This window comes from Sus scrofa, chromosome 7 (assembly GCF_054392235.1).
Source record: "Sus scrofa isolate SSC_HxYL_T2T_F1_AM1 chromosome 7, Sscrofa_HxYL_maternal_Yorkshire_Landrace_v2.0, whole genome shotgun sequence".
Lineage (NCBI taxonomy): Eukaryota > Metazoa > Chordata > Mammalia > Artiodactyla > Suidae > Sus > Sus scrofa.
The window spans coordinates 105,910,915-105,932,902 of NC_139389.1; the positions used below are offsets into that span (position 1 = coordinate 105,910,915).

Below are 21,988 nucleotides of genomic sequence, written 5' to 3' on the forward strand. Positions count from 1 at the left end.
AAAGTCCAACATCTATTCATGAAGACAGCTCTTACCAAAGAGGATATAGAGGGAACATTACATAATAAAACACATTTATGACAAACCCACAGCTGATATAATACTCAATGGAGAAAAGCTGAAGGCTTTCTCACTAAAATCTGGAATAAGACAAGGATGCCCATTCTCAACACTTTTATTCACCATAGTACTGGAAGTCCTAGCCATGGCAATCAGACAAACAAAAGAAATAAAAGGTATCCAAATTGGAAGAGAAGAGGTAAAATTGTCACTCTATGCAGATGACATGATACTATATATAGAAAACCCTAAGGACTCCACACAAAAACTACTCGAACTGATCAGCGAATTCCTCAAAGTAGCAGGATACAAGATTAACATTCAGAAATCAGTTGCATTTCTGTATACTAATAATGAAATGTTAGAAAAGAAATATAAAAACACAATACCTTTTAAAATCGCATCCCCCAAAATTAAATGACTAGGAATAAACCTGACCGAGGAGGTGAAAGACTTACATACTGAGAAGTATAAAAGATTAATCAAGGAAATTAAAGGGGATTCAAAGAAATGGAAAGATACTCCATGCTCCTGGATTGGAAGAATTAATATCATAAAAATGGCCATACCACCCAAAGCAATCTGCAGATTCAGTGCAATCCCTATCACATTACCCATGACATTTTTCATAGAACTGGAGCAAACAATCCAAAAATTTATATGGAAACTATCTATTTTATATATAGTGTGTATACGTCAATCTTAGCCCCCTAATTTGTCCTCCTTCCCCTGCCATATTTACCCCTTGGTAAACCTGTAAGTTTGATTTCAAAATCTTTGAGTCTGTTTCTATTTAAGTTCTTTTGTATCATTTTTTTATTAAATTCCACACGTTAGTGATCTCACATATTTGTCTTTCTCTGACTGACCGACTTCTCTTAGTATGATAACTTCTAGGTCCATCACTTCTGAATTAAGTTTTGCACCTCTGTAGGATGGTTACTTTTCAAAGCAGCAGAAACAAATCTGACTGTTATCCATGAGGATGCAGCTTTGATCCCTGGCCTCACTCAGTGGGTTAAGGACCTGGCATTGCTGTGAGCTGTGGTGTAGGTTGCAGATCCTGCTTGGGTCCTGCATTGCTGTGCCTGTGGCGTAGGCTGGCGGCTGTGGCTCCATTTCGACCCCTAGCCTGATTATGCCACGGGTGCGGCCCTAAAAAGACACACACACACATATAAAAACAAACTCAACTTTAAGGCATTGGCGTCATTTGAAGAGGGACGATCACATCTGAGTGAATAATGCACAGATCATTGAGTAGCGCATTGTAGGATGGCTGTTGCAGCAGATTTAGTTTCCTAACTATATTATCAGGTAGAAGAAATAAATTTGCAGAGTTCCCTGGTGGCTCAGTGGGTTAAGGGTCCACTGTTGTCAATGCTGTGACTTGGGTGCTGTCCCTGGCCCAAGAACTTCCATAAGTTGTGGACACCACCACAGAAAAAGAAGTTAGTTTGCGAAGAGGCAGCTCAGTCGAAGCTGGTTAGGATTTATAACAAGCTACAGATGAAGTGTGGACATAATTTCTTTCTAGTATATCCTGGGATCAGCCTTACTCAGACCTTTGAAGTAACTTCTTCACTAATTTCCTTGTACCACTCTTTGTAAAGTTGGGTCTCATTATTTTCTGCCAAGAACACTTCTGGGCCTTCCAATTATCCACGGCAGTGGTTCTCAAACTTTTGGTCTCAGAAGCCTTTTATACTGTTGAAAATTATTGAAGCCCCATGGGAACCTCAGTTTATGTTGATTAAATCTATCACTATTTACTGTTTTAGAAATTAAAATGGAGAAGTTCCCATTGTGGCTCAGTGGGTTAAGAACCCAACATAGTGTCCGTGAGAATGTGGGCCCAATCCCTGGCCTAGCTCAGTGGGTTAAAGATCTGATGTAGCTGCAAGCTGTGGAGTAGGTTGCAGATGCGACTTGGATCTGGCTGTGGCTGTGGCTGTGGCTGTGGCTGTGGCCTACAGCTGCAGCTCCATTTCAACCCCTAGTCCAGGAACTTCTATATGCCACAAGTGTGGCCCTAAAAATTAAAATAAAATGGAGATAAGTTTTAAACATAGACTATACGAACTTACATTGCTACATTGCAGAGTGGTGACATCATCAAGTCACGCACCTTCTGGAAAACACTGTCCACTTATGAGAGTGTGAGAATGAAAAGCAAACAGCAGTGTGGTGGTGTTTTTAGAAGTTCCATTGATTGAGGTGTGACCGATATACAGTATAATCTACCTTTTTTAGTGTACAGTGTTCTGGATTTTGGCAAGTGCATATGGTCATGTAACCACAGTAATGATAAGGAACATTTTCATCGCCCCAAACTGTTCCCCTCCCGTTAGCCTCAGCACACTTTGACCTGTTTTATAGTGCTGTGGTTCTGCTTTTGCCCAAATGTCATATAAATGCAACTGTGTGGTCTGTAACCTTTTGAATCTGGCTTCTTTCATTTAAATTTAACATAACGCATTTGAGATCCATCCATGCTCAAGTGTATCACTAATCTGTTCCTGCTTATGGCTGTCTTACTCCAGTGTATGAGTGTACTACAGTTTGTCTACGAGTTGGAGGACATGTGGGTTATCTCCAGTTCTTTGGTGGGGATGGTCTTAGAATTATTATTATTAAAACAGTGTTAACCTCACAGACTCCCTAAAAGACTCTCAGGGGCCAAGACCCCTCTCTGGGCATCTCTGGCCACCCTGAACTGTGTGCCTGGTTGTGATGTGCCCCTGTCTAGAACGTCAAGATCTAGCTTAAGGGTTTGCTTCACACTGCCCTTTCTAGGCCTCTTCTCACTGTCACCCCTACACACCTTCATGCCCTAAGGGTGGGCTGGTCACCACCTGCATGGCTGTTATTTGAGGACCTGGGATCATCTTCTCTGTCCCAGCACATGTCTGATGTCTGATACACAGATGTATTCCCTGTTGGAAGGAATAAATAACCATCCCAAACACATGTAGGGCATTTTATGGGTTTTTGTTTTTATTTTATTTTTTTGGTCTTTTTTGTCTTTTATAGGGCTGCACCCGCAGCACATGGAGGTTCCCAGGCTAGGGGTCTACTTGGAGCTGTGGCCTCTGGCCTATGCCAGAGCTGCAGCAATGCCAGATCCGAGCTGCGTCTGTGACCTACACCACAGCTCACGGCAACGCCGGATCCTTAACCCACTGAGTGAGGCCAGGGATCGAACCTGCAACCTCATGGTTCCTAGTTGGATTCCTTTCCACTTCACCACGACGGGAACTCTGGCATTTTATTGTTTACAAGAGGCTTTCCCATATATGATAATGTTCATCCCTCCTTTCAACTCTATGAAGTACATACCATGTGATTTTTAATATCTTTTATTTTTATCTGATAGTATTAAGTCTTAAAGCTCTGGTCTTGGAGTTCCTGTTGTGGCTCAGTGGTTAACGAACCCGACTAGCATCCATGAGGATGCGGGATCGATCCCTGGGCACTCAGTGGGTTAAGGATCTGGCATTGCCATGAGCTGTGGTGCAGGTCACAGATGTGGCTCGGATCCCATGTTACTGTGTGGTTCTGGAGTAGGCTGGCGGCTACAAGTCCAGTTTGACCCCTAGCCTGGGAACCTCCATATGCTGTGGGTATGGCCCTAAAAAAAAAAAAAAAGCTCTGGTCTTAACTAAGCTGTACCTTAGAATAACCTGGGGAACTTAATAAATGCACTAATGCCCCCAGACCAATTAAATCCTAATCTCTGGGAATTCCTGTCGTGGCGCAGTGGAAATGAATCCGACTAGGAATCATGACGTTGTGGGTTCGATCCCTGGCTTTGTTCAGTGGGATAAGGATCTGGCGTTGCCGTGAGCTGTGGTGTAGGTCGCAGATGTGGCTTGGATCTTGTGTTGTGGCTGTGGTGTAGGCCGGTAGCTGTAGCTCCGATTAGACCCCTAGCCTGGGAACCTCCATTATGCTGCAGGTGCAGCTCTAGAAAAGACAAAAAAAAAAATCCTAATCTCTGGAGGTCAGGTTTAGGTATTAGTATTTTTTAAAAGCATTACTGTTGAATCTCATGTGCAGCCACAAGAGTTTGCTTTACTGTGAAGTCGTAGTGGTGATGTAGTCAAGACTAGAACCCAGGTCTCTGGTGCCTTTACCTCCACACTACACACTTTCACGTGAAGGGAAGCACTAAGAGGTTTAGAGAACTTTGGTATAGATGCCAGAGTTTCGATTTATGGAGGAAATGTCACGCAGGAAGCTCAACACCGAATTGAGAGTCAGGGGACCATGTTTCCGTTTTGGCTCTGCATTTATTAACTGTGGATTAATAAATACATGAGTCTGTTCTCACTTGTAAAGTAAGGATACTGTCTTAAATTCTAGACGCTATTATAGGGATCAAATTAGATGATGTGTTACATGATTTTAAAGGATTTATTTAAAGGGTTACAAAATCCTTTTGTAAACTATGAAGTGCTGTCTAAAACTTATTTTTACTTGATTTTAACCCAGTGTATTTATTGGCTAGCTTTCCTGGCAGTTCATAAATTACACAAGTAATACATAAATAGAGTCTCACTGAAATGGTTAAATAACAGAATTATGCAGAGTAAAACCAAGAGGTCACCATGGGTCACATTCTTTCAATCCTTTGTGTATGCATTTAAGTGCATAAATATGTATGTATGTAATGTAAGTTATTTTTTTTTGGTTGTCTTAACATAAATAGTCTTACTTTTTTTTTTTTTAACTTGACAACATGTCTTAGATCATTCCATATTAGGATGTATAAATCCCTCTCTTTTTATAGCTGCATATTTTTTCTTGTTTCCAAATAGATGGACATTGAGCCCATGTTCCACTTTTTTAAAAATGCTGATAAACATTCCGAGCTCTTCTTTAATTCATTCTTTTTTATTTTTTCATTTTTAAAAACTATGAAGTATAGTTGGCTTATAATGTGTTAATTTCTGCTGTATAGCACAGTGATCTGTTAAATATATATATATTCTTTTTCATATTTTTTCTGTTATGGTTTATTGCAGGATATTGAATATAGTTCCCTGTGCTCTACAGTAGGACCTTGTTATTTGTCCATCTGATATATAATAGATTGCATCGCCTAATCCCAAACTCCCAATCCTCCCCCCCCACCACGCCCAGGCTAAAACATTAGTTTATTCTTTTGAAAAGATTTATTCTGTTTTCAAGGTATTGGGAGATGAGGTAGTAAATGTCTTTATCTTAGACAATGTCTATTCAAGTCAGAATAGAACTAAGAGTTTCTAAAAAAGATGGTAAAATATACTAGACCTTGCAGAACTTTTTTATATGTTTTTCTATGTTTTGTTTTATTTTTATGGTATTCTTATTTCACTATTTGGATAGACTTTCAAAGACCAATGTGTACTGCTTAAGTTTAACCTCTTTGGTTGTGATTACTCTATACTTTTCTTTCAGTAAAAACAGCACAATGATAATGGCTAGTACTTACTTGTTGTGCCAGCACTGTGCCTAGAGCTTATTATATCCATGGTCTCATTTCTTCCTCTCAGTAACTCAGTGGTGTTCTCCAGGTGAAGTATATAGGAATGGAGAGTCAGAGTGGTCAAGTCACCTGTCCAAGGTTACTTATGGATATAGGATTCAAAGGTCCTGCTTCCAACTCTGATGTCAGGATTTTGCTGAATCAGAAATGGTACTTTGTATCTGTGACATCACAGTTTACTTTCTAAATTACTTATATTTATTTATTTTTAAATACCAGTAATAATTTCACATATATAGAAATAGTTCATGCTCTGGAGTATTCATTTTGTAGAAAGTATTTACAATAAAAGCAATATATTAATGTAACATCATAAAGGCAAATGTGTATTGAATTTAATAGTAAGAATGGTACTTTGGAGTGAAAAAGGCCACTAAATGAGAAGTTGATCTTGAATTCTGTTTACCAGCTAACAGTGACTTTGATAAAATAATCCTTTTTAATCACTGGTAAAGTAGTTCACTTTACATTTAATCAGTTATCAAGCCTGAGTAATGATAGTGTGTGTAAGAAATACTTACATGGAGTTCCTCCTGCGACGCAACAGGATTGGCAGTGTCTCTGGAGCACTGCGACGCAGGTTCGGTCCCTGACCTGGCACAGTGGGTTAAGGATCTGGCATTCCTGCAGCTATGGCATAGGTTGCAACTGTGGCTCAGGTTGCAGCTGTGGCTCAGATCTGATCTCTGACCTAGGAACTCCATATGCTGTGGGGCAACCAATAAAGGAAAAAGAAGAAAGAAATACTTGTGAGAACATTCGGCAGTGGTGATCTAGATGAATTGCGAAATGGAATTCTAGTAATGCTTCCCCTTATTTTGAGTAGTGAGGATAACATTTTTGAAGGGTTTGTTTATTCATGACAAATGAAAGATTAAAATGATCTGTCTTACTGATGAAAGTGCCAGAACAGCCTCAAAGTTTTTTAAACACACTAAAACATATGTTCTTATAGTTTTACCCTAGACATAATTGAGTGTTTTAGGGACCCTGAGTAAATGGACTTGTTGCAAAGATAATTCGCATATAATCTTGGTATACTCTTGTGTCACATCTTACTTGAATGATAAACTAAAACTGAGGTCCAAGTGGCATTGTCTGGAGTCCATGTGATGGTGGCTGACAGCTTTTTTATCCCTAATTGGGCCTCCTTAATGTGTTTCTCCATTTCAAGCCTGACGTGTGGTGGCTGAATGGATCTTTTGGTGGCCTCTTGGCCTTACAGACTGAACTCTGCATTTTATTAAGAAGTGAGGGAGTTCCCGTCGTGGCGCAGTGGAAATGAATCCGATTAGGAGCCATGAGGTTGTGGGATTGATCCCTGGTCTCCCTCAGTGGGTTAAGGATCTGGCATTGCCATTAGCTGTGGTATAGGTCACAGATGCAGCTTGGATCCTGCGTTGCTATGGCTGTGGTATAGTCTGGCAGCTGCAGCTCCAGTTGGATCCCTAGCCTGGGAGCCTCTGTATGCCACGGGTGTGGCCCTAAAAAGAAAGAAAAAGAAGTGAGAAAACATGATAAGTCACAGTTAAGACATTATCACACTGTCTTATTCCTGGTTTTTAATTTATTAGCATTTTTCTAAAGGAAATATTTTTGGCCAATAAATATTTGATGATGGACCCACAGAAGCGAATGAGTGTATTGGCTCACCTTCCTGTGAGAACTTGTTCATTAAGAGTCTGGAAATTCCCGTTGTGGTGCAGCGGAAATGAATCTAACTAGTATCCACGAGGATGCGGGTTCCATCTCTGGCTTCGCTTAGTGGGTTAAGGATCCATAGTTGCTGTGAGCTGTGGTGTAGGTCGCAGACGAGGCTCGGATCTGGTGTTGCCGTGGTTCAGGCGTAGGCCCAAGACTGCAGCTCTGATTCAGCCCCTAGCCTGGGAACTTCCCTATGCCGAAAGTGCTGTCCTAAAAAGCAACAACAACATCAAAAAAAAGTTTGGCACTACCAAGTGGGTTTAGATCACAGGAAGTGATGGGTGGTAGTGACTTTTAGTTGCTCTTGTTAATGCAAGTGGATTCAAATCAATAACTTAGAGCAATCTACTCTAAATCCTACATTGAAAAAATGTTCTCAGATTCACCCTTTTCTCCTGTTTCTAGACTTACTAATTTGCTTGGATAGATCCAGAGACAACATGTCTTTTATTGCCACCTACTTGGAACTGCTTTCTGAGATAACACATTCCACCCTTCAGAGGAATTCATTTCTTCTTCCAAAACTGGGAATTTGTTATTTTTATCTGTATACTTAGCATTTGGAATTTAAATGCTCGTGTCCATTCTGCTCTAGTGACGAAGGGGCATTATATAAGGATTTCCCTCCCTACCCTCCTTTTCAGCATGTGAACATCACATTCCTTGACCTCGTATTTGTTTTGCATCTGTATTTCAGTGTAATCCTGACAAGTTCGTTCACGCAGTAGTTGAACTGAGGTTAAGTGGTATTGTGGTTGTTTGGCAGGATATGGCGGTAAACACTCCTCTTTAAATACAGATGGCCTGAGGTGCCTGCAGTGTTCAGTTGCATCATCACAAATTACAGTTTACAAACACAGGAATGACCACATGGGCTGCACACATCTTCAGTGAGAAATTGCCCCTCCCCATAAAGTCAGTTTTAGAAACTGTAGACTCCCCTTAAGCGTTTTCTTAGACAATTAGATTAATATTATACATTTAATTAGAATGTTTCTGTTTGGGTAGAGCTATGAATAGTCTTTTAGTTCCCAGAAAGTCTCCCACCCAACATCTAAAGGCACGAGTGAAAATGTTTTAGAAATATATCGTGCCTATTTTTCAAAATGTTATCCTATTTTTTCCCGTCTACTTCCTTCCGAACTTCCTGGTAGTTTGGTGACCTGAAGACTGTTTTGCAGAAGATCCCCTCAGAAGTAATTCACCCTACAGAGACGGGATGGAGTGGCCTTTAGAGTCCTTGTGTTTGAAATGATTGGTGGCGCGTCCATTCACTGCACCTCTGCTGCGATGGTCAGCAGCTGGTCTCCGGAGCGCTTAGGTAGAATTGGAAAATACTCCAAGTTACTGTGGGCAGATGAGGAACTGAGAGAAAGTGCCTATTACAGTAGGTAGCAAGGCTTTTTGGGCATATCATACATGTATATATTTTTTGTCTTTCTGCCTTTTTGTCTTTGGGCCGCTCCCATAGCATATGGAGGTTCCCAGGCTAAGGGTCTAATTGGAGCTGTAGCCGCCAGCCTACGCCAGAGCCACAGCAATGTGGGATCCGAGCTGCGTCTGCGACCCACACCACAGCTCATGGCAACGCCAGATCCGTAACCCACTGAGCAAGGCCAGGGATCGAACCCTAGAACCTCATGGTTCCTAGTTGGAGTCGTTAACCACTGAGCGACGACTGGAACTGCATGGGCATATTACATATTTTTTGAGGCTGATGCAGGTATTTTTGAAAACTTTTTTAAACTTAATTATCACTTGCATTATTAGAAAACTGGATATATTTGATATGGATTCGATGTTTCTATGCTTTTAACTTTCGCTAAATGTTTTTTTGAGCTACTTGTTTTTCAGTTTACGAATGTTTTAATTTTTTGTAAATGTTTATATACCTTTTTCATGTGTTTTGTTCAAACTGATTTTTATCTGTAAGTTGTTTTGAGAAACCAAATTCAGTTAAAAATATTTCCTTGACACAGGTCCCAAGGTTGGACACTATAGATTTTTATTTTGTATTCATTTTAATTTTTAGCAAATTTAATTTTAAATTTTAGCAAATGATATGCCTGGTTTCAATAGTATAAAATAATAGTGGTGATACTGCCTTGAAATGAGAAAATTCTCTGCTTCACCTTTTGTACCTCTCTTCAGGGTCAATCATTTTCAAGGTTTTTTTGGTTGTTTCTTTCTTTTTTTTTAGCTAGTTCCTTTGGCCATTTATTGCTGTATATCTAAATAATTTATTTTACTCTTACACCTTGAGTTTTCAGTTCTAAACATTATTTTTTGATGTCTTCCTGCAGAAGGTGACAGTAGCTCCCTACCTACTCTTTCCCCATCCTTCCAGTGACAATTTAATTTGATTTTTGGCTAAGCCCTCATTTAGTACTTAGAGTATTATCATTTGAATACTGATGACCTTGGTCACAGAGTATTCAGTGATTCCTTTTTCTTTTTTTAACTTTTCCCCCTCAGAGATAGTGCTTACTTTGTTTTTAATTTGCTTAGCTTTCTGTTAAGTGCTCATTTAGTTCTAAGTATCCTGAAAGAGCTGTAAAGACTTAAATGGTAAAACTAGTTAAGGCATCATCAGTTCCGGTTTCTCCTGGCACAGTTTCTCCCAGAGCGCTGGGTCCTGCTGGTTCTGAACTGCTCACTGTCAAGCTTCCAGAGAGCTGCCACTTTGGGCCTTCTCTTTGCTGTTATCTTGGGGATTCCTTTGGGTTTTCTCCTTTGGGGATCTTTTATTTTCCAGATTCTGTGTTGTCATCTTTCTTCGTTTATTCTTTCACTTTGGTGAAGATACTTGTGTGTGCGCGCGCGCGTGCGCGCGCGCGTGTGTGTGTGTGTGTGTGTGTGTGTGTGTGTGATACCTATATTCATATCCCACCAAGTAGGATTTAAAATAAAAGTTTATACACACACACACACCACACATATATATACCAATTATCATATGCTACAAGTAGGGTTTAAAATAAAAGTTCCTTTTTTTTTTTTTTTGGTCTTTTTTGCCATTTCTTGGGCTGCTCCTGCAGCATATGGAGGTTCCCAGGCTAGGGGTCTAATTGGAGCTGTAGCCACTGGCCTACGCCACAGCCACACTGGATCCTTAACCCACTGAGCAAGGGCAGGGATTGAACCCGCAACCTCATGGTTCCCAGTTGGATTCGCTAACCACTGAGCCATGATGGGAACTCCTAAAAGTTTATTTTCTAATTGCTGCTAGTAAGAACATACTTTTTTTTTTTTTTCATCAACTCTGTATTCTACAATCTTGCTAAATTCATTTATTAGTTCTAGTAGTTGTTTTGTAGATTCCTTGGAGTTTTCTAGAAGAATTACCATATGAGGAGCTCCTGTCATGGCTCAGTGGTTAATGAATCCAACTAGGAACCATTAGGTTGCAGGTTTGATCCCTGGCCTTGCTCAGTGGGTTAAGGATCCGGCGTTGCCATGAGCTGTGGTGTAGGTTGCAGATGCGGTTCGGATCTGGCATCGCTGTGGCTCTGGCGTAGGCTGGCGGCTACAGCCCTGATTAGACTCCTAGCCTGGGAACCTCCATATGCCGCAGGAGCGGCCCACGAAAAGGCAAAAAGACGAAAAAAAAAATTACCACATGACCTTTAGGTAAGTTTTTCTTCCTTCATAATCTTTATGCCTTTTATTTATTTTCCTTGCCTTATGGCACTGGCTTGAACCTTCAGTATAGCATTGGCCAGAAGGCAGTAAATGTGAGCATTCTTGCCTCATCGATCCTTCATCTCAGGGGAAGACAGTTCCGTCTTTTACCTTTAAGTGTGATGTCGGGTTCAGGTTTTTTTGGTAGTGTTTTTTTCACCAGTTTGAGGAGATTCTCTGCTTTTCCTAGTTTTTGGAGAACTGTTATCATGATGGCTGTTTAATTTTGTCAGGTACCTTTTCTGCATCTATTGATCCTGAGGTTTTCTCTTTTATTGTGTTACAGCGATTTTCAAATGTGAAAACAATTTTGCATTCTTGGGATAAACTGTACTTGCTCATATATGCATTTTATATATAATATTAAATTTAATTTCCTAAAATTTTGTTAAAAATTTTTATGTCTGTGTTCATGTGGGGTCTGAGTCTGTAACTTTGGTTTCTGTGATGTCTGTCGGATTTTAGTATTAGTGTTATGCTAGCCTTGTAAAATGAGTTCAGCATGTGGTCTTCCTCTCTTCTGAAAAAGTTAAAATTTCTTTCCTGAGTGTTTAATATAATTTAACAGTGAAATCACCTGGAGTTGGAGTTTTCTTTTTTTTGGAATATTTTTGACAACAGATTCAATTTTTTGAAAAGACGTAGAACTAGTTAGATATTCTGTTTCTTGTGTCGGTTTTGAAGCTCTCTGGCAGTGTATGTATTTTTTCATTTTTGGTATTGGTGATTTGTGTTTTGTCTCTTTTTTTTCTTGATCAGTCTGCCTAGAAGTTTGTCTATTTGATGATAATTTTAAATACCCAGCATTTGAGTTTATTAATTTTATCTATTGTCTTTTGTGTTTTCTATTTCATTGCTTTCTGCTCTGTGCTATTTACTTTCCTCTATTTAGAATTTAGTTTGTGCTTTTTATTGTTTCTCGTGGTAGAACCTTAGGCCTTTGGGATAGATCTTTCTTATTTTCTTATTAAGCACTTGCAGTTTTAAAAGTTTCCCTCTAAGTACTATTTTAGCTGCATTCCACAAATTTTTGATATTTTTTGTTATTGCTATTCAATTAAAAATATTTTCTAATATCTTTTTTGATTTCATCATTGATCCATGCACTTTCTAGAGGTGTGTGGCTCAATTTCCATACCCACATATCTTCTTGTTAATTTCTAACTTAATCCCGTTATAGTCAGAGAATATACTTTGTGTGATTTCAGTCCTTTTAAATTTGTTGAGACTTACTTTGTAGCACACCATGGTCTATCTTGGTTATGTAACGTGCATTTGAAAGGAATATGTATTTTTCAGTTGTTAGATTTTCTATGGATGTAAGTCAGGTCAAAATAGTTGATAGAAGATAGTTAGATCTTCTGTATCTTAACTGATTTTTTTTTTTTTTGGTTTAATTATTGTGTCAATTACTGAGATGGGGTGTGAAAATCTATGGTAATCATGTCATTATCCTTTTTTTTCCCCCTTAAATCTGTTTTTGCTTCGTGTAGTCCGAAGTGCAGATGTATTCATAATGTCACATCTTTATGGCAAATTGTCCCTTTTGTAATTACAACAATTTTGTGGTAATACTCTTAACTAGACGTTAATTAGAAGCTCTTTGTGCTGGTATATCTGGTGTTCTCCAATGAATGATTAGCTTGGGCTGTGCCATTTTATTGAGAGTTCCCACATGTCAATTTCTATTGATCTTTAGCTTCATTTGGTCAGTTTTTTCCAGTAGAGAATCTTCTGGTCTAGGAGTTCCCTTTATGGCTCAAGTGGTTAATGAACCCGACTAATATGCATGAGGATTCGGGTTTGATCCCTGGCCTTGCTCATTGGGTTAAGAATCTGGCCTTGCCGTGAACTATGGTGTAGGTTGCAGATGTGGCTTGGATCCCACATTGCTGTGGCTGTGGCATAGGCTGGCAGCTGTAGCTCTGATTCGACCCCTAATCTGGGAAATTCCTTATGCCGCAGGTGCGGCCCTAAAAATAAAATTAAAGAAATCTTCCAGTTTATAAATCTGAAGAGGGCTAGAAGTCTACTATTAACTTGATGCCCCATATTTTTAGTGTAGAGATTCATTGCTATTCCTAGTTATGCCTGGTCAAATCCTTTCATTGAATAAACCCCAGACTTATGCTGGTAAATTGCCCAGTTATTGGGTTAGGAAATTGGTTCCTTACACAGAATCTAAAACCAATTCTTTTTGTTTTCAGCCTCATCCTTTATATAATAAGCCTTTCTGGAATTCTGCATCATGAATGGACCTGCTTCTATTCCTGTCCCCCCGCTCCCCTTATTCCCACCAGTTAGGTTTCAGCTTTCTGTAGTTTGCTAAATCAGTTTTTAGTTATGCATTGGTTTTCCGTCTTTCAGAATTTTATTGACATCTCTCATATGTTATTATTTCTTCTCCCATCATTTTTCTTTTATTTACTGTCATTTTTGGAGTGAATGGAAGTAAGCATATATTTGGCCATCCATTTTTATCCTCTGGGGACACTTTCGTTTTTTGTTTTTAACCCGATCTTTAGGATACAAAAAAACTAATTCCATGTTACCTTTTGCTGTATATGGAAAAAAGAAAGTGTATGTAGATAGGGCCCATTATATGTGTATATAGTTTAGTGATTTAAAAACTAACGTATTTCCTGCTATGGATTTCATTTACATTAGAATGTCTTAGTGGTGTTTACTTTCTTTGTGCCATGTTTGGTAGACATTAAGTAGTAATTTATATATTTTCCAGTTTTCATAGTAGTCATTTTTTGTTGAGGGGTTAACAGTTGCATAAAATGTTGTTTTAAATGATTACCTTTTGTAGTTTGAGAATCTTTTAATTGTTGGCATATTCTTTCCAGTGCCTTCTTTTTGAAAATGAATACATTAGGCCTCTAGAGTTCCTAGATTTAGGATTCAAAAGTCAGTGAGGAACTGTTTTAATCTAGGTAAATCACTTGGGTACATTGCCAGTTTCTTCACCTGTAAACGGGAGATGTAAACTTCATACAATTGTTAACAGTGTCTTACTTGTATGATAACAGAGAAGAAAGTATTTAAACAATTATCAAGTAGGACATCTGTGTCAAGTGGTATATTGAGTATGTAATTACTGTGTTCTTGGGCAGTCAGGAATTAAATTATTTGTGTTGATGTGTTTTAGTAATTAAACACTTCTTGTAGATGACTTTTGATGGGATATTTTTCATGGTATAAAACTTGTCCTGTGTTTTCACGATGCTTGTTTCACAATATCTTCATGCCCAGATCCAGTCTTGCATGAAAACAGGATAGACAAGTGCCTAAATGCTCTTTTTGCTATTACAGAACGCTCAAGAACTCAGAGGCCTCTAAATTGCTCCATGTTCATCCTGATATGTTGGAATGTTTTCCAAAGACTGCTGTTAAGTTGCTGGTATTAAAATTGCTGCAGAAATTTATACCTTGGGATGTTTGCCTGTGGCATGTCAGCTCACTGTAGTTTATCTGGAGGACAGGGCCTTTAGGGACTAGGTTATAGGTCGGTTAAGTTTTGTAGAAGGGAAGGTGGAACAACTCTAAAATCTCAAGCAGTGTCAGGAATTGCTGCTCTCGATAGAAATCCGTAGCTGTTAGCCTTGGGAAGCAAGAAAATGATCTCCAGTGGAGTAGGGATAATATGACTATTTTATAGTACTTTTAGATCCAGCCATGTTTGAGCTCTTAATCATCATGATGCTTCTATGGTTATGGTCATACTTGGCACTTGAGGACCAAAGATTAAGCATGAGTGGTTTAGCGATACTTACATGCTGCTTATGTAAGCCTCTTCAAAATGTTTCATGTGTATAAGAAAAAAAAAAAAAATGGAAGTTTTCCCAGTCTTAATTGGGAGAACTGGGAAAAAAGAAAACGGGATGTTAATAATGGCTATTATCATGGTACAGTTGGCCTTTGGACAGAGTATAAAGCAGTCATTGATGTGTCATTTTTTTAATGAGTTTGGAATCCACTCCTTCCTCTTCACCCTTGCACTCTTGTTTAGTGTATTTAGAAGCAGCTAGATTATAGAGGAAATGGTAAATTTACAGTGCTTTAGTCAATTTTGGGATAGTGGTGATCAGTACATTAGCAGTAGTTTTTGTTTTTTTTTTAAACAAAATATGATCGTATAGCTTTGAACTTTTATATTTGTTGACATAAGGTGTAACAGCTTTAGTGCTTGAAAAGTCAGGTGCATATTGGTTTTAGCAGCTTTCAAGTGCATTGCCTTTGCTTATGACCTTTTCAATTTCTAGAAATAGTCAAAATAACATTTATTATGAAGTAGCATTACTATTGAATTAAACAGACCTACTTTGGTCCTTGGTTGGCGACTGCAATATGATGATTTTATGGATCTCTAATGGACTGTGTGTGCTGGTCAGGTTGCTCATTCCTGGTACCTTTGTCTCTCTGAATGTATTTCTGGAATGACAGCCTTACTTCTCTTCTGTGCCTAATTCCTTCTTTGTGAATCCATGATCTGTCCAGTGTTTTACTGTGGGAAATAATTGTATACATAAAGACCGGGCAGTACTGTGAGTTCTGTTTTATTCTTTTCTCCTTTTTTGTTGTTTTGTTAATCTTAATTGTTTAAGCCTCTTTTAGAAAGTCATATAGTGAATGGAAAAGGAAAAGCATAGTAATTAAAGGCTGTCTTTGAGTTGCTTGAATGTGCTTGGCTGTCAAAATGTTTTTACTCTGAGAGGAAGCCCATCCTAGTTAGCATTTTTCTCTGTTGATTAAACTTTAGGGTTTTGATTGGGTAGTACTTAGCAATAATTATGTTTTTGAGTTGGGTCAGTGGTGGAGGAGAGTGGTGGTTCTGGTCTTCCAGGGTTCTGCCACGGGAGATAAGGGGCAGCAGAGATAAGAGTTCTGCATAGGATGTTGACACTGTTATTGTGTAAGTACGTGTTCTGGGCAGTTCCAGGCTAGCTAGCCTTCCTTTGCACGGGTGGAAGAAGCAGTAAAATCCAGACAGAATAGGCTTTAGAATCTGGATAAGCAGTGAAGAGGACAATGCTGTGGAAACGTTGTCCTGCTTTTCCTCCACGTGGAACAGAAAAGCAACTGTTGCCTAAACAAATTTACATTCAAACTTGTTCAGAGAAGAAAGAAAGGGGAGAGATGTGTTTACCCAGCAGCAGTTCAAAGGTGACTCCGTTTTGTCTGTTGTTAGTCACTCTTAAGAACACCATCTTTTATTGACTTTTCTGTAGGATTTACCAACAAAGCAGCTGTATAGAACTGCCCAAGTTTCTCTCTGGGTGAGGGTTTTTATTAGGAAGAATAACTCGGTAGATGTTTTAGCAATTTAAAAAGCTCTTGTCTGTTCTTGACCTAATGAAAGGGGAGAATAGTTTAATTTGTTGAGCAGCAGGCATTGAGTGCCTCTATGTGGAAAGGCTGGTATCAGTTCTCTGCGGAAGGTGAGGTGCAGTCTGTGTTCTTGGAGAGCCTTAGCCTTGTAGGGGAGTCAGGCAGGGACGTCATGGTAATACAGGGGCCATAATACTGGGGGAGTTCAGAGGAGGAGGAGGAGGAGAGACCCTCATTTCCCCAGTGAGTGAGGGGAACAAGCTTCATAAAGCTGCATGTAGGCCACGGTATGTAAGCTGTGTCTTGCTAAGCAGGATTGGGACATACCAAGAGTTCTGCAGATTGAGTCACGAGCAGGCCTTGGGGATCACTTAGGATTTTGCTGTACATCTGAAACTAACATAGCATTGCAAATCAGTTATAGTCCAATAAAATTTACAAAAGTAGAGTAAATGTTCTTAATGGGAAAGAACGATTTGCTATAGTATCTCGCATGGAAGAATAAGTAATAATAGCTTTTATCAAATGCCTGGCTATGACCATTATTCTTTGTTCTAATTCATTTCCTTACAACAATAACATACATAGTCAATCTCGGAAGTAGGTACTGCTGTCATGCCCACTTTACAGATGAAGAAATTGAGGTGCAGATACGTTAAGAAACTTGTAGAAGGCTACACAGTTAGTAGACTTTGACCCCAGGCTGGTTCTGGAGAGCCCACCCTTCCTTGCCGTGTTATCCTGTGGGAAATGTAGCAGAAATGGCCTGGGGTTTGTTCATGGAGAGTCTTGAATGCCCACATGAATCTTTTAATATATTGGAAGATAGGACTTTTTTTTCAGTGCTGCCACCTAAGAGTCTGTAACACATTCTGTCATGTCACTTAATGTGTCATGCTTTACTGCCTTTGAAGTGGCTTTCCCACGTTACCTGGCCCGTTTCTACTTATTTTTCAGTTCTTCGCTCATGTCGTACCTGTTCTGTGAGGCTTTTCTCCATCATCCTGGAAAAAGAGCGCCCCCTCTGGTTCCCCGGGCTCTTTGTTTGCACCTTTAACACAGTGCTCATCATTTACTCCCTTTGTTTCCCTCAGCGAGCTGAATTTCTTGAGGACTGGGACTGGGTGTCCTTTTTGTACCCCTGATATTAGGCTCAGATAAAAAAATATATGTTTTTTGGTTGCAGAATAAAACTCAGATAGAGCACAACTGATTGAAGGGAGGGTGATACGTTTTCAGATGTCCTGCTAACTTTTTCTCATGGCTCTCCTTCTCTGTTACCAGTGTTAGAAATGCCTGGAGAAGAGAGAAAGTAATAGATGAGAGAATACTTTGGTTGATTGGGCTCCTGTGAGAAGGAGGAGAAACATTATCCTGGATTTGAGCTTAGGGGGACAGGTTCTGTGAGGGCTGGGCTTTAGGCTTGGCCCTCACGGAGGTGTAACGTTTCCTATGATGGAGGGAATAGGGCAGGCAGGCTGCAAGGCATGAGCTGAGGACATAGATGGAGTCAGATAGGAAATAATCCTGTCTGCCCTGAAACATGAGCCTCTCTGCTTCCTGCTATACCCAGTAGAACATCTTAGAGCCTAGAGAATCTCTTGAAAGCCCTGGTTTTCTTTACAGTCTGCCAAAAAGCTGTATGCGCGGGCAAAACATTTGCCATATTGTGGTGTGAATTTAAGGTACGTTCTTAACATATGGAATAGGAAATTCAAGTGCTCAAGATGCCTTTTTGTTGGAAAAGTGCTGTTGAAGAGTAGGTCCATTTGATCTAAATTAAATCTACAGTCCAGAAATTCTTTAAAATCTTAAAATAACGAACCTCATGGAGTTCCCGTCATGGCTCAGCAGTAACACGAGCCCGACTAGTATCCATGAGGATGTGGGTTCTATCCCTAGCCTCGCTTACTGGGTTAAGCTTAGTGAGCTGTAGTGTAGGTTGCAGACGTGGCTTGGATCCCATGTTGTTGTGGCTGTGGTGTAGGCTGGCAGCTGCAGCTTTGATTCTTGACCCCTAGCCTGAGAACTTCCATATGCCGTGGATGTGGCCCTTTAAAAAACAAAAAACAGAACAAAACAAAAAAGCCACAACACCTTATATTTAACGGGCAGGTGATCAGCTTGACTTAATTCCTTTGACAGTCTGGTCTCATGAGAGCAGTAGGGAGTTTGGGATTGCTGTAGTAGACTTGTGTTGTTGAATTTGGCTTCTTGCTCTTCATCTAGAAGCATTGTGCCTGTGCTGTGGGCAACTAAAGGTATTGAGGAGAGGCAGGGTTTAATTGGACCGATGGAGGGGAACATGATAAAGAGCTTTCATAATAAAGGAGGGCATTGAATCCAGAGAGAGGGTGTCTTTGTTCAGAAGCATTTTCCAGCAATTGAAAACCTTTTAAAGCGATTTTTTTTTTTTTTTAGCTTTTTTAGGGCCACACTTGCAGCATGTGGAAGTTCCCAAGCTAGGGGTCGAATTGGAGCTGCAGCTGCCAGCCTACAACCACAGCCACAGCAACGCCAGATCTGAGCTGCATCTGCAGCCTATACCACAGCTCATGGCAACGCTGGATCCTTAACCCACTGAGTGAGGTCAGTGATTGAACCTGCGTCCTCATGAATACTAGTCGGGTTCTTAACCCACCGAGCCACAGTGGGAACTCTTTAAAGTGCTTTTGAGGTGCAACCCAGAGTACTAAAAAATAATACGTTGAAACTGCTGATGCCTCCAATGGAAAGCTTTTCTTCCTTCCTTCCTCTCCCCTTCTCTCTCTCTCCCCCCAATGAAAAGCTTGCCTGCCTGCTTGCCTTGTCTTTTTAGGGCCACACCAGTGGTATATGGAAATTCCCAAGCTAGGGGTCGAATTGGAGTTGTAGCTGCCCACCTACAGCCACAGCAATGCCGGATCCGAGCCACATCTGCAGCCTACACCACAGTTCTCGGCAATACCAGATCCTTAACCTACTGCGTGAGGCCAGGGATCAAACCCACATCTTCATAGATCCCAGTCGGGTTCATTACTGCTGAGTCATGACAGAAACTCCAAGCTTTTCTCTCTCACTAAGTTCAGATTTAAAGTAATCATGTTCTCAGAAGCACTGAATGGAAGGAGCATTCTTCCCAAAAATGGTCGAGGTCAGAGCTCACCATTTACTGGCTGATGACTCTGGGCACCAGAGGCCCTAGCTTTGATAGAAGGAAGGACTCCAGGGGAGATGTGTCTTGCTGTTGTGCATGTGGCCTCTAGCCCATAGGACTATTGATGTTTAAACATAAGCTCCATGAGGTTAGGGACATGCTCTTGTTCCTTAATCTTTATCCCCGGGGTCTGGAATAGCACTGACAGATAGAAATACATACATTAAATTTCCTAATTGCTATGCTAAAAGAAAGAGATTATAATTGTAATAATGTATTTAACTCACATATCCAGAATATTATGATCTGAACACATAATCAATGTAGAAAAATTGAAAATGTTATTTTCTTTTGTTCACACCGAATCTTCAAAATCCATTGTCTGTTTGATGCCGACAGCACATCTTAGTTTAGACTAGAGCTGTTTTGAATGCTTAATAGCACATGTGACTGTTGCCTACTGTACTGGACAGGGCAGGTCTGGAATGCGACCTGGTATATGGTAGAAACACAGTTAATATCTGCTAAATGAAGGAAGGAAGAAGAAAGGGAGGGAGGAAGGAAATGGCAAAACTTCAAACAAAGGAACACTCTTTTACTTGTTTTGGGATGTCTTGTTTTGGAAAGTCACTTTCTTACAGCAGCTGAAAGAAGTAAATGATTACATTAAAAAAATCATTTACAAATGCGTTATTATCTCATTGGTACACACCTTCAACAGCATTTTTTTTGGTGTGTGTCTTTTTGCCATTTCATGGGCCACTCCCGAGGCATATGGAGGTTCCCAAGCTAGGGGTCGAATCAGAGCTGTAGCTGCCGGCCTACACCACAGCCACAGCAACACGGGATCCGAGCCGCGTCTGCAACCTACACCACAGCTCACAGCAACGCCGGATCCTTAACCCACTGAGCAAGGGCAGGGATCGAACCCACAACCTCATGGTTCCTAGTCGGACTCGTTAACTACTGAGCCACGATGGGAACTCCAACAGTATTTTTAGATAGGTCAATCTTTACTGTTTTTAGTTTAAAGGTGGTCTCGTGGAGTTCCCTTGTGACTCAGTGAGTTAAGGATCTTGCAGTGTCTTTGGCTGCTGCTATACATGGGTTCGGTCCCTGGGCCTAGGAACTTTTGCATGCTGTGGTTGTGGCCAAAAAAGAAAAAAAAAAAAAGCTCAAACAACCAAAGAATAGATAAATCAGATTTCTTAAAAATTAAAAACTTAAAAAAATACAGGGGGTCTCACTGAGGTACTTGGGTCCTCTGAGTCCTAGCTGAGTACTTTATCTTTGCTGCTGTGTACCATTCCATGGATTTGTGTTCGTGGCTCATCTTTCCCTGGGAGCACTAGCTGGCTCTTAGATACAGACTCATATTAAAAGACAAACTGAACAAATGTTGTGAATACAGAGCTGTTCAAAAATAGAAGGCCGCATCGTGAAGTTTGTCTTTAATTCAATAGTCAGAGGCATGGGTGGCCCTGAGCTGAGAAAGTTGTGTGTGTGGCTTCTTTGGATGTCAGGATCTTCTGGATTATAGGAGGCACAGAAGATTTTGGAGAGTGAAAAGAGTGTTTATGGAGTTCTGCTGTGGCAGAGCGGGTTCGGGATCCAGCACTGTCCTTGCAGTGGCTCAGGTCACTGCTGTGGTACAGGTTTGATTCCTTGCCGGGGAACGTGTACATGCCACAGGCATGGCCAAAAAGAAACAAAACAAGCAAGAGTGTTTATGACAAAGCATGTGTACATGTGTTTGAAACAGTCCCTCTGAATATAACCATTTTTCCTCTACGGACATGATTCTCTAGCAGAAGTGGATCATGATTCGCTGTTCTAGGTCATGGAAAAATGTCTTGTGTCTTCCTTGGGGGAAGTGACTTAACCAGCGTAATAACCCTCCAGTGCTTCAGTTATTGGAATTAGCGGTTTCTCAAGCCATTGAAATGGTTGGTTTTATTGTGCTTAACATGGAAATGAAACCCTAAAGCAGATACTTTCAGTATGACTCAATTTGTTGTGGCTAAAATGCTGAAGAGGAATCGAAAGTTAATTTCTGGAGTATCGGTATGATTTTATGGAAACACTGTATTTCGGCATCCTTTTGGAGAGAGGCCTGCGCTGATCACGTTGGTACTCAAATCCTATTCTGCAGAGCAGAATGTGTTAGTGAGGTATCAGTACACTGCACATACGTTATATAAGGTGTTCAAATATTTGAATTTGTGAGAAACAATTCTAGTTTGCAGAAAATGGCACTTCTTGAGAAAAAGATGAGCCTAGAATATATTAAGGTTTTCCCAAAGTTAAAAGATATTTGCAGAATATTTTGTTCACTGTTATTCAATTAAAGATAATGTACAAAGTAATTTGAAAAAAGTAATGAAAAAGTTACTCAGTAAAAAATAAAGGTCTTTGTCACAGAAAAACCACTGCCTCGATTTTAGTTGACCCATACTGTAAGTAGTGAAGTTAGTTCTAGTTTATCTTGCCTACTTGGGAGATTATTCACAAGGAATTTACTACACAACTGCATGACTATCACT

At 40.0% G+C, this 21,988-nt stretch overlaps 1 protein-coding gene across 19 annotated transcripts in view; it reads left to right on the forward strand.

The window, feature by feature from the left end:
• Nucleotides 1–21,988, forward strand: part of SIPA1L1 (signal induced proliferation associated 1 like 1) — a 378,208-nt gene that overhangs the window by 43,138 nt on the left and 313,082 nt on the right. For 3 of the 19 annotated variants that reach the window (XM_084969650.1, XM_084969653.1, XM_084969648.1), the window contains exon 3: nt 2,163–2,277. The exons of the other annotated variants lie outside the window; for them this stretch is intronic. The gene's annotated coding sequence lies outside the window, so the exon portion shown is untranslated. The remainder of the gene's footprint in view (nt 1–2,162; nt 2,278–21,988) is intronic. 19 annotated transcript variants of the gene reach the window in all.